Source organism: Humulus lupulus, chromosome 5 (assembly GCF_963169125.1).
Source record: "Humulus lupulus chromosome 5, drHumLupu1.1, whole genome shotgun sequence".
Taxonomy (NCBI): Eukaryota; Viridiplantae; Streptophyta; class Magnoliopsida; order Rosales; family Cannabaceae; genus Humulus; species Humulus lupulus.
In genome coordinates, this window is record NC_084797.1 from 229,852,627 (window position 1) to 229,864,243 (window position 11,617).

Consider the following 11,617-nt stretch of genomic DNA (forward strand, 5'->3'; position numbering starts at 1 on the left):
AGTGTAACCTATTTCAAGGCCTAGGAAAAATCTAAGATTACCAAGGTCTTTTAATCTAAATCTAGAATCAAGATGATTTTAAATTGAGTAATGGAAATGTCATTGTTACTTGCAATTACTATATCATCAACATATATGAGAAGGGCTAAAAAGACACCTGAATATTGCTTGATGAATAAAGAATGATCGGAATGCGATTGTTTGAAGCCATCTTCCAATAAAGTAGCACTAAGTTTGCTATACCATTGTCTAGAGGCTTGTTTAAGGCCATATAGACTTTTGTTTAACTTGCAAACTGGATTTGATGGAAGATGGCCGAGAGGTGTATATCCTTTAGGTAATTCCATGTAAACATTCTCATGAAGATCACCATGAAGAAATGTATTGTTGATGTCTAGTTGGTGTAATGTCCAATTACGGACAACATCAAGAGCAAGTAAAGTTTTAAAAGGTATTGAACTTTGCTACCGGGGCATATGTCTTAATGAAATCAATCACTGGCTGTTGGGTGAAGCCTTTGGCTACAAGGCAGGCTTTATACCTTTCTATGTCTCCATTGGGTTTATATTTGATTCTATAGATCCATTTACTCCCTACGGTGTTGCTACTAGGCAGTAAAGAAACAATGGTCCAAGTTTGGTTGGCTTCAAGAGCATCTAATTCAATAGACATTGCTTTCTTCCACTCAAGAAGAAATTTGTTGGCTTTGGAAAAAGATGTTGGTTCAGGTATGGTGTGAGCAACAAGAATGGCAGCTTTAAAATCATTGGATAATCGACTATAATTGAGGTTATTAGCTAAGGGTTGTGCCGTGGAACAAGAAGTAGTAACTAAATCACACAAATAATCATTAAAGTGTGTTGGTCTGTGAATAGTTCTACATGTTCTTGTAGTTTGTTGTTGAGTAGGAAAGTTGTTGCTTGTGTTGTTGACAGAGTCAGAAATGGTATGAGGACCTGCAACATCATTTTTAGTAGTAGCAGTAGGGTGATAGGAGTTGCTTGAAGTAGGACCTGCAATGTTATCATCAATAAAGACATGTATAATATCATAGGAGAACATAGAATCATATTAATGATTAGAATTTATTTTTTGAAAGGGAAAAATATGTTCATGAAAAATGACATCCCTAGAGAAAAAAATATGATGAATTTGAATATCATGGAGACAATAAGCTTTCATATTTTCTGGATATCCAATGAAAACACAAGCTCTTGATCGAGGAGAAAATTTGTGTCTTTGGTTGACAAGAGTGTTAGCATAAGCTAAACAATTAAAGTTTCTTAAATGTGCCTATTTGGGCTCTTTTTTATAGAGTAATTCAAAGGAGCTTTTATTTTGTAATAAGAATATACACATATGTTTTTGTAATGTAGCTCCAATATTTTAGGGAAATACCCGATTGAAACTCAAGAGCACGTGCCACATTTAAGATGTGTTGATGCTTTCGTTCAACGACATAATTTTGTTGAAGTGTGTCAACACAAGAATTATATTGAATAACACCTTTTGTAGCAAAAAAAAAAAAAAAAATGAAGTCAAGTTAAGCTCTTTTGCATTATCACTTCTGACTGCTTTAATAACAGTTGAAAATTGAGTGTTTATATAAGCAAAAAAATGAGTAATGGCATATCGTGCTTCAGACTTAGCTTTAAGAAAATAAATCCATGTATATCTTGTGTGATCATCAATAATTGTAAAAATATTTAAAATCTTCAATGCTTATTACTTGAAAAGGATCTCATATATCTAAATGTATTAAATCAAAGGTAGCAAGAGACATGTTATTATTAGATGAAAAATGAAGCTTCCTTTGTTTAGCAAAGTGACATAGAACAATGAAAAGAATCAAAATTTTCAAGGACAAAAGAGAGTTTTATTCAAAGTATTTGTGATGAACAAAGATGGATGGCCTAATTTTGAGTGCCATTGTTTTCCATCGATACAATTATTACAATGAGTTGCAGAATTTAAAGCTAAAGTATGAAAAAAAAAAGTTTGCTCAAGGTAGAGTAAGTTGCCAAGTTTTTTAGCAATCCCAATCCTCAAAGTCTTTGTATGTCCTTGTATAACACAAGAATCAACAGTGAAGAGTATGGATGCTGAATTGTGCTGTAGAAAAAAAATTGACTAAAAAAAGGTTGAAGTTAAATGAAGGGACATAGAGAACATAATGAAAAGTTATATTATCAGTCAAAATAGCAGTACTGGTTTTTAAAATATTTGTTTGTAAACCAGTTGGCAAGATGACAACATTTTAGCATAAGGAATATTATCAAAGGTAGAAAATCAATTGATATCATGACATACATGATGTGTAGCACCACTATCTACAACCCAAACTTTAGAAGAGTGAAAGGGATTGTTACTAGAAAAGTTTGAAAAAGCGAGTGTGGCCTCGGAAGTAGAGGCAGTGTTCTATTGCATTTGGTGGTTGAGTAAGTAGATCAATTGTTGGCTAAGTAAAGCTTGATTTGTTGCAACAAGAATTGATGCAGAAGTGGAGTCTTTTGCAGATGTTGTGTTGACTACAGGTGTGGTTTTGTCAGTTGTTTTCCTTTTGTCTCTATAGCCGAGTGGAAAGCCATGTAGAAAGTATCATTTGTCCACCAAATGCCCTTGTTTGTGACAGTTAGTGCAAAAAACTTTTTGTTTCTTGGTTCTTGATGTAGGAGGAGGTGGAATGGTTACAGCAGCAACAACAATTGAAGGAGGAGGGTATAAGGAAATGGTTCTATGAGAAGAATTTGGACACGAAGTGGGTAGTATGATTCGTTTAAACCAGTCAAAAATTGGAGCACATGATCTTCATTATAATGATCAAGAAGTTGTTGCATAGGACCACATTTGCAAAATGGACATGGTTGAAACTCTTTGATCTCACCCCAAGGGGATTTCAGTTTGGTGAAGTAAGTGCTAACATATTGATCACCTTGCTTCAAATTGTTGATTGTGTTTTGAAGCTTCAAAATTTTGGGACCATTTCCATGATTGAAACGTTCATTGAGCTCTTTCCACATTGCCATAGAATCATCAAGAAACATTATGCTTTCACAAATTTCTTTAGAAACGAAATGCAAAATCCAAGACATTACCATGTGGTTGCATCGATTCCATGTGGTGTGAGTGGTCATCTTCATCGGGTTGGGGCGAGGTTCCATAAACGAAGGGAACCTTGTTCTTGGCACCAAAGGAAACTATCATACCTCTTCTCCAAGATTGGAGATTTGTGCCAGTCAAGATTGTGGAAGCAATGATATTGCTGGGATTGTCACCGGAGTAAAGGATATATGGGCTGGAGTTGTCAGAATGTGCAAAACGTTCAGGAATATGGAAGGGAAAAATTGATTTTCAGCCGAAAGATTATTGCCATTTCCAAGGTTGGTGTTGCTCAGAGAAGTGGTACGAGGAGTCGGAACTTTTGGGCGACGAGCGGTGGTGCCTGGGTTTGGGGCGGTGGGGCAAGAATCGGAAGTTCCACTAGCGACAGTGGCAGAGCTTCTTGTTCTTGGTTGGACCATGGGAATCTTGGAAAGGAAATCAATGGGCGTATTTATCTAATACTATATTAGTGTTTATGGAAGAGAGAGAGAAGGTGCAGAAGAAATCCGAGTCTTTTGTATTCTGTTTATTAACAAACTTTACAAATGGTCTTTATACGAGAGACCCAAAGAACACTGAACTAATAGAATTAGTTAGTGTTTAACAGAATGAACAAAATAACAAACTAATACAATTACAAGAGTCTTAATACTATGTGCCACCATAATTCATCTCCTTCCTTGTGCAAATATGATTCGAACTCACCTAAAATTCTCTCTTATACACCTGAAGAGTCTGATGAACACACCTTTTTGATCACAACTTTAGAGTTACATAATAAAAATCCCCAAAAGACCCATATTTCTCAGGTTGTTTCTGAGGCCAAATGCATAGCCAACATAGCTCTTCCCATGGTCTTAACTTGGCTTTTGCTCTATTCTTGCCCACTCATCTCCATGCTTTTTCTGGGTCGACTCGAAGAGTTGTCGTTGGCTGGTGGGTCGTTTTCCATCGGATTCGCCAACATTACAGGGTATTTTGTTCTGTTAGGACTTGCTATGGGGATGGAACCCATTTGTAGCCAAGCTTTTGGAGCAAAAAGGTTCAAACTTCTCGGGCTTACCTTGCAGAGAACAGTGATTTTGCTTCTGTTGACTTCTGTCCCCATAGCCATTTTATGGTTAAATATGAGGAGAATCTTACTACTTTGTGGTCAACAAGATGATATAGCTATCGAAGCTCAAACTTACATACTTTTATCTCTCCCTAATCTTATTGCTCAATCGATTCTACACCCTTTGAGAATCTATCTCAGAAATTAATCCATAATGCTCCCTCTCACCTTCTGTGTCACCCTTTCGATCATTCTCCATGTTCCCATTAACTATTCTCTCGTCTTTGTTCTCAATCTAGGTATTAAAGGTGTAACGCCCTGGATAACCAAGACCGTTACACTGTGTGTTTAAAGTAGTGCAAGACTTGCTAATTAAGTCATTTAAACAAAATGTGAATTCAACGTCATCAACGGATTAAGAATAAAAGATTTTGGTCACAAATAGGCTATTTTCAATAAAAATGGCAGTTTAATACATGGAAACTCAAAACAGGGTTTAGACGACTTAACTACAGCAAATTCCAGGAGTTACAAACAATTTAAGCCACTCTAATGGCAAAATATACATTTTAGGTTTCCGTCCCTGTACTATTCCTCGACCGTGGCGGCCGAGCAGTTGACGATGTACACTTCGCCCCCAGAGCTCTCCAACTCATGGTTGACTCGGCCTACTCTTGCCTTTACCTGCACCACGTAGCACCCGTGAGCCGAGGCCCAACAAGAAAGCATGATATCATAGCAAAATCAACATCATTAATCAAGTATTCCACAATGCATAACCAGGAATTCAGCAATTCAAAGCATTTATCCGATCAGTGATATCACTCAGCAGATAAACAGTTTATCATCCAGACGGTCAACCAATTATATCCATAACACAATATTCACATTCCATAATCAACAGTTTATCACATCCATCAAATAATATTCAGGGTCGGCGCCCTTAGTTCGCACCCTCTATTTAGCATACTGTCTTCGGCTCACTTGGGCCGCCCCCAGTGTAATACTCACTGACTCCGGCTAGCTTAACCGAGCTCAGTGATAAATAAGCTGCCTCAGCTACCAGTGACCGAGCCGCGTCCTGTGCGCAAATGTTGATTCCGACACCCTTAGGCCGGTTATCGCATGTCCTATGGCATAATAATACCATCTTATGACATGATGTACAAATATAGGGAGCTCTTAGTCCCATCATGCTCACATGGTTAATCACATTCATATAACAAAGCACACAAACATAGGGAACACTTAGTACCAACCTAACCACATAATCAGGTGCAACTTTCTTACCTTTCGATTCACTAGCTTTGATCACTTGACTCCTTAAGCACGATCCCTCTCGAGCCCTAGCGCTCACCTAAACACAATAATAGGTCAAAGTCATCACCAAACCTCAAGTCCAAAACCTAGCCTCGGAACCAATCCCGAGCCTCCGGAAAGTCCTAGTTCCACCAAACAAAGTGGTGGAACCAAACCCCAAACCCTTGGTCAAAAACCCTTGCAAATAACCCTAAAATCCCTTTATGGAAACAGGGCAGCGCTACAGCGCTCTTAGGAGGGCGCTACAGCGCTACAAGCAGAACCAAATTCCCTCAAGAAGCTTGGCCTAGCGTTACTGCGCCCAAAGGCTAGCGCTGTAGCGCTAGTCACAGACAGGCAATACCCGAGTTTTCCCTCCTGCAATTTCCTCGAGCCAAACTCAACCAAAACCTCTCCAAACCTTCACCAAACTCAAAAACAACCTTATTAACACACTCCACTCATCCCAAGCACCCCAAATACCCAGAACTCAAGCACATGCATCCCTAATCTCAAAATTCACCATAGCCACTTCTAGGTATCAAAACTCAGCAGAAACCAGTCAAAACATTAAAGTTAAAAGCTTAGAATTTCTTACCTTTAGTGGGAATTCGGTTTCAAGACAACCTCTACACCTCCTTAGGTTGCTCTCCCTCAACCTTTGGCTTGAATTCCCTAAAGTTCCCATCAGATTCAACTTAAGCACCATAGTTCAAAAACCAAAACCATAATTGAAGAACTCTAAAGTCTTACCTCAGGTGATGGTGTGCTTTTGCTAAACCCCTGCCAGTTCTTCAAACCTAGCTTAGGATCCTTGATGCTCAGCCTAACCCAGCTCTCCTCTGAGCTTTGCTCCAAGAAAACCCAAGAAAAGTGGTGAGAGAACCACAAACCGACCCTAGAGAATACGACTCTGTTTTCCCTTCTTTTCTTTCTTCAGACTTCTGTACTATTCTACAACTTCCGCTAACATAAAGCCTCAGTAACACTTAACTCCTGTAAGCCAAATGACTATTATGCCCTCCCTTTTAATTCTAACCCTTTAATCCACTTAGGGGCATTTTAGTCATTTCACCCCAATTCCTGCTAACTCCTCGAGTGTCTCTAATATTTACCGCTTACTACCCAATACCTAATTAGTCACCAATAATATTCCTCGATGTCAAAATAAACCCAAATATACTCACTAAATTCCCATTTATACCCCCAGGCTTACCCCGAGCCAGGTATAAATCCCCGCCAGGTATAAATCCCCGCCATGAATTTTTCGCTAATCTGCTCACTAGGATCGTCTCGAGTCACAGATCACAGATATATCCACATAATAATGTGGTCTCAACATTAGCCTACCAATATACACACAAGTACGCAATTACGCTCTCAATGAGCCAAATTACCAAAATACCTTCCCAACAGAGTATATAACCCCATCCATGCCTTTATCATCATATAATAATATGACCCACATAATCATGCATATAATCATATAATGGCACAATAAATCAATTATGGTCCTCCCGGCCTCCTAATCAAGGTCTTAAACCTTATTAGGAAATTTGGGTTGTTACAAAAGGGGTCACCTTGAGTGGGGTTTGGACAAATTTTAACCTAGTGGGATCATTAATTATATATGTTGTAATCTCAGGCCTGTATAAGAAAACATGGGTTGAGATTTCCTCAACGTGTTTCAGAGCTTGGAAGTCTCTTTTGAGTTTAGCAATACCAAGCTGCATTTCAGTTTGTCTCAGTTTGTCTCAAATGGTGGTGGTATGAGTTCATGATTTTGTTATGTGGGTTGTTGCTTAATCCTCAAGCAACCGTTGCTTCAATGGGGATTTTGATCCAAACCACAACTCTAATGTACATTTTCCTGTCTTCTTTGAGTTTTGGTGTTTCAACAAGGGTTGGGAATGAGCTCTGCGCAAACCGTCCCCAAAGGGCTAAACTTGCTGCCATCGTTTGCCTATTGTACAACTATGTTTTGGGATTCTCGACATTGTTGTTTGCTATAATGGTTAGGAAAGTTTGGGCCACTATGTTCACACAAGACGTTGAGATCATTGAATTGACATCAATGGTTTTGCCCATAATTGGTGTAACGCCCCAACTCCTGGGACCGTTACGGTGTGCCTTGTAAATAGTGCTAAACTCGCTAATCGAGACATTTGGCCAAAATCGTGATCTAAGTATGATTAGCGGTTTAGGGATTAAAATTTTTGGGTTAAGATATAACGTTTCACTAGAACGTTTAACATATACATTGGGATCCCGAAAATACAATTCAGAGTTTATTACAGAAAATATTTACAACAGGCCGTTCTAAGCGGCAAAACAGGGTTCAACCCTAGTTACACTTTAAACCTCGACAGTGGCGGTCGAGCAGCCGCATATGTACACGTCATCACCTAAGCTCTCCAACTCAAGGGTGGTCCAGCTTTCTCTTGCCTTTACCTGCACCACATAGCACCCGTGAGCCGAAGCCCAGCAAGAAAACATAACACTTTTCATAAACATTATCAAATGATTATCATTATAATCACACTGAATATAAAGCTTTCAAACCAATGGATGCACATCACATGATTCTAGCGGGAGAGTGGCTGTTACATAAGCCACTAGCCTCAAAGCTCTCTTTTCTAGCGGGAGAGTGGCTGTTAGGTAAGCCACTAGCCTCCAAGCTCTGTTTTCTTGCAAGAGAGTGGCTGATAGGTAAGCCACTAGCCTTCAAGCTCTGTTTTCTAGCAAGAGAGTGGCTGATAGGTAAGCCACTAGCCTTCAGGCTCTGTTTTCTAGCAAGAGAGTGGCTGATAGGTAAGCCACTAGCCTTCAGGCTCTGTTTTCTAGCAAGAGAGTGGCTGATAGGTAAGCCACTAGCCTTCAAGCTCTGTTTATTCATCGACCCTCAGGGTCGGTCAGGCATTAATGCTCCTTGAGTCATTCAATGCTAGTAATCGATTAGATCTAATCTCTGTTGGCTTGCGTGATTCACGCTAAGGCCGTTCTGACAAGTAAGTCAACGCTTCCTGACCTGTGTCCAGTAACACTGCCGAGCCTGACAAATAAGTCACAGCCTCACAGCTGATACTAACACTTTTGTCGATTCTGTATTCAGTCCATACACAAGTAAGCAATGCTATCAATATGTATCATATGCCAATTATCCAAGAATAGGGCATTCAACATGTTTACTAAACAGTTTCTAGCACAGTCATGATCATGCATAGACTCAGAGACTCAAGCTCTGACCAATCTCATATTCATCGTTCATGGCATGCCCTGTCACATGTTCCTCGTGCATTACATGCATCACACTTAATTATCCAGCATGCCTCAACAACAGTCATATGCAAATGGCAAGGTTTGCCAAGCATTCATTATGCTAACAATGTTTACATTTAAACATCCAACATGCATCCTTCATAGCCATGCATGTCATACTCAATAGCCAATCAACATGCATCATAATAGCCATGCATGTCATGCTCAATAATCAATCAACATGCATCCATAATAGCCATGCATGTCACATATACACAGGGTGCAATTTTCTTACCTCAGATTCGAGCTAGTACCAATATAAGAACGATCCTTGAGAACGATCAACCTTTAAGTCCTTAGCGGTCACCTAATCATAACCATATATGGAACACCATTAATAACATGATAATCAAAGGTTCCACACCAATATATAGCCCCCAAGAGATCAATCCAAACTAATCCAAGTAGTAGGGACACTCCCGAGGCCCATAACTAAGTTCCCGGGGTCAAAACGAGCAAACGGGGCGAAAACAGGGCAAGGGCTGCGGCCCTAGCACCTTGGGCCGCGGCCCCCAGGGTTCTCTGAGGCAAGGGCTGCGGCGCCCTCCATCTAGGGCCGCGGCGCCCAGCAAGGCTCACTTCCTGACACCTGCTTCTTCGAACTAGGGCCGCGGCGCACAAGAACAGGGCCGCGGCCCCCAACCCTGGGCCATTCCCAAACGCGTTTTAAACACTCCAAATCTTTCAAAAACATACCCAAACATTCCCCAATCATCAAATCAAAGTTCCCAAGCTTCCTAATACTCCAAAACCCTCAAAACCCAAAGCTCAAACCGACCAAAAACTCAACAATTAACAAAGTCCAATTCTAAGCTTTAAAACTTTAAAAACTTAAAACTTCAAACTTAGATTACCTTCGATTGGGTTGTTTCTCGTCAAATCCTTCGGTTAAGAAGCTTTTAATCTTTTCTAGGATCGCTATGCCTCGACCCTCGCTTGATTCCGACTCCTAGAACTCAAGATTTCCTCAAAAAGGCTCAAACGGACTGTTTTGAGAGAGAACGAGAAGTTTCTAACGTATGCTCTTATCTGTCAAGCTACTTCAAGCTTAAGTAACCTTAAATAAAACCTAGTGCTCGGGGTCCCGAAAACACCCCCGGGGACACTATAGTCAAAACTTCCAGAATTTCACCCTGATCTCAAATATTCCCAATCTATCACCAAATAACATTTCTATTACCCCAAAATTGACCCCGTTATGACAAAACCGCTAATCCATTATATATGACCGTCTCATGTCGAATAGCTCGAATATATCTCCATAATAATGAAATCTCATTCACATATTACAATATGCACCCAATTTACAAATATGCCCTCAGCAGGCCAAATTACCAAAATGCCCTTATCATTTTAAATACTCCCATACGCATGCATTTATCATCATATAATAATATAATTCACATTAACATGCATATATTCATTTTATAACATATTAAATCAATTATGGCCCTCCCGGCCTCCTAATCAAGGTCCTAAACCTTATTAGGAAATTTGGGGCATTACAATTGGTCTTTGTGAGCTTGGAAACTGCCCTCAAATAACGGGTTGTGGGGTTTTGAGAGGCAAAACTCGACCTTCTCTTTGTGCTAATATTAATTTGGGTTGCTTCTATCTCGTGGGAATGCCGATTGCTATTTGGTTGAGCTTTTATGTAGGGTTCGATTTTACAAGATTATGGCTTGGTCTTTTGGCTGCTCAAGGCTCGTGTGTGGTGACCATGTTGTTTGTTTTGACTCGAACTGATTGGGAACTTCAAGCTCAAAGAGCCAAGGAGTTCACCGGGAGTGTTAGAGTTGAAGAAGATGATCGTGATCATGATCATGATGATGAAATAAAAGATATTTTTGTAGAGTATAGTAATAATGATAATAACTCCCAAGTGTGACTAATTTGTGTACTTCTTTGAGGCCTACTACAATGACCAAATTGTGGAAATGGGAGGTGGGGTCATACTCATAATTCATTTCATTATGATTCTGAATGTGATTTTTTTCTTCTTTTTTTTTTTAACTCTAAAAAATATTCTTACATTTAGAGGGGATAAGTAGCAGAGGGGGCACACATGATATGCTTATAGATATAATCTTTTGTTTTATGTTAACACATATAATGCATGTTTTATAGTGGGAACAAGGAGGCGTTACGTAATTATCTCGATTTCATTTACTTTGACCTTTCCACCATGGTCATAGCATGTTTTGAATACAACGAACAAAACTTAAACTAATTAATCACCAATAATCTCCACTTTATCACAATCGCTATATATATATATATATATATAAATGCTTTCATATCATACCTGTTGTTTTTTTTTTTAAAAGATTGTTAGGAATCTTTGTTGGTGGTCAAAATATATTGAGTGTTGACTCTAAAGTGAAAAGTCAAGTACGTGTAGAGTAGTTATAACTTATAGGTTTGGGAAATGGATTCGGATTTGCTGTCAAACTCCATGTCTCAAATGGGTGTCCAACCTATAAGGATACTACATCTGTCTATTACAACACACAAAATCAGGCCACGCCTAATTCCTTCTAAAAAAGGATTTTACCATGTCTTCACTTTATTAAAATCATTTGTTTATGCAATTTTTTTTGTATTTAATTTAAATACAAAAAATAATTAAATCATATTTATATTAAAATAATAAAGTATAAATACATTTTTTTTATTTTATAAATTTGTGTAATCGTTTATTTTTTATCAAGTGATTGAAGCTCTTTTTCCTTATCAAATTCACACAAAAAAAAAAATTAGAAACTAAAATAATTGATGCATGTTTACCTATTCTTATTTTAATTTTATTATTAATTTCTTTTTAAATATTATTCTATTTTATAT

At 38.7% G+C, this 11,617-nt stretch overlaps 1 pseudogene; it reads left to right on the top strand.

The window, feature by feature from the left end:
- The first annotated feature begins 625 nt into the window (after positions 1–625).
- LOC133780044 (protein DETOXIFICATION 49-like) lies at positions 626–11,003 on the top strand (annotated as a pseudogene).
- The last annotated feature ends 614 nt before the right edge of the window (positions 11,004–11,617 follow it).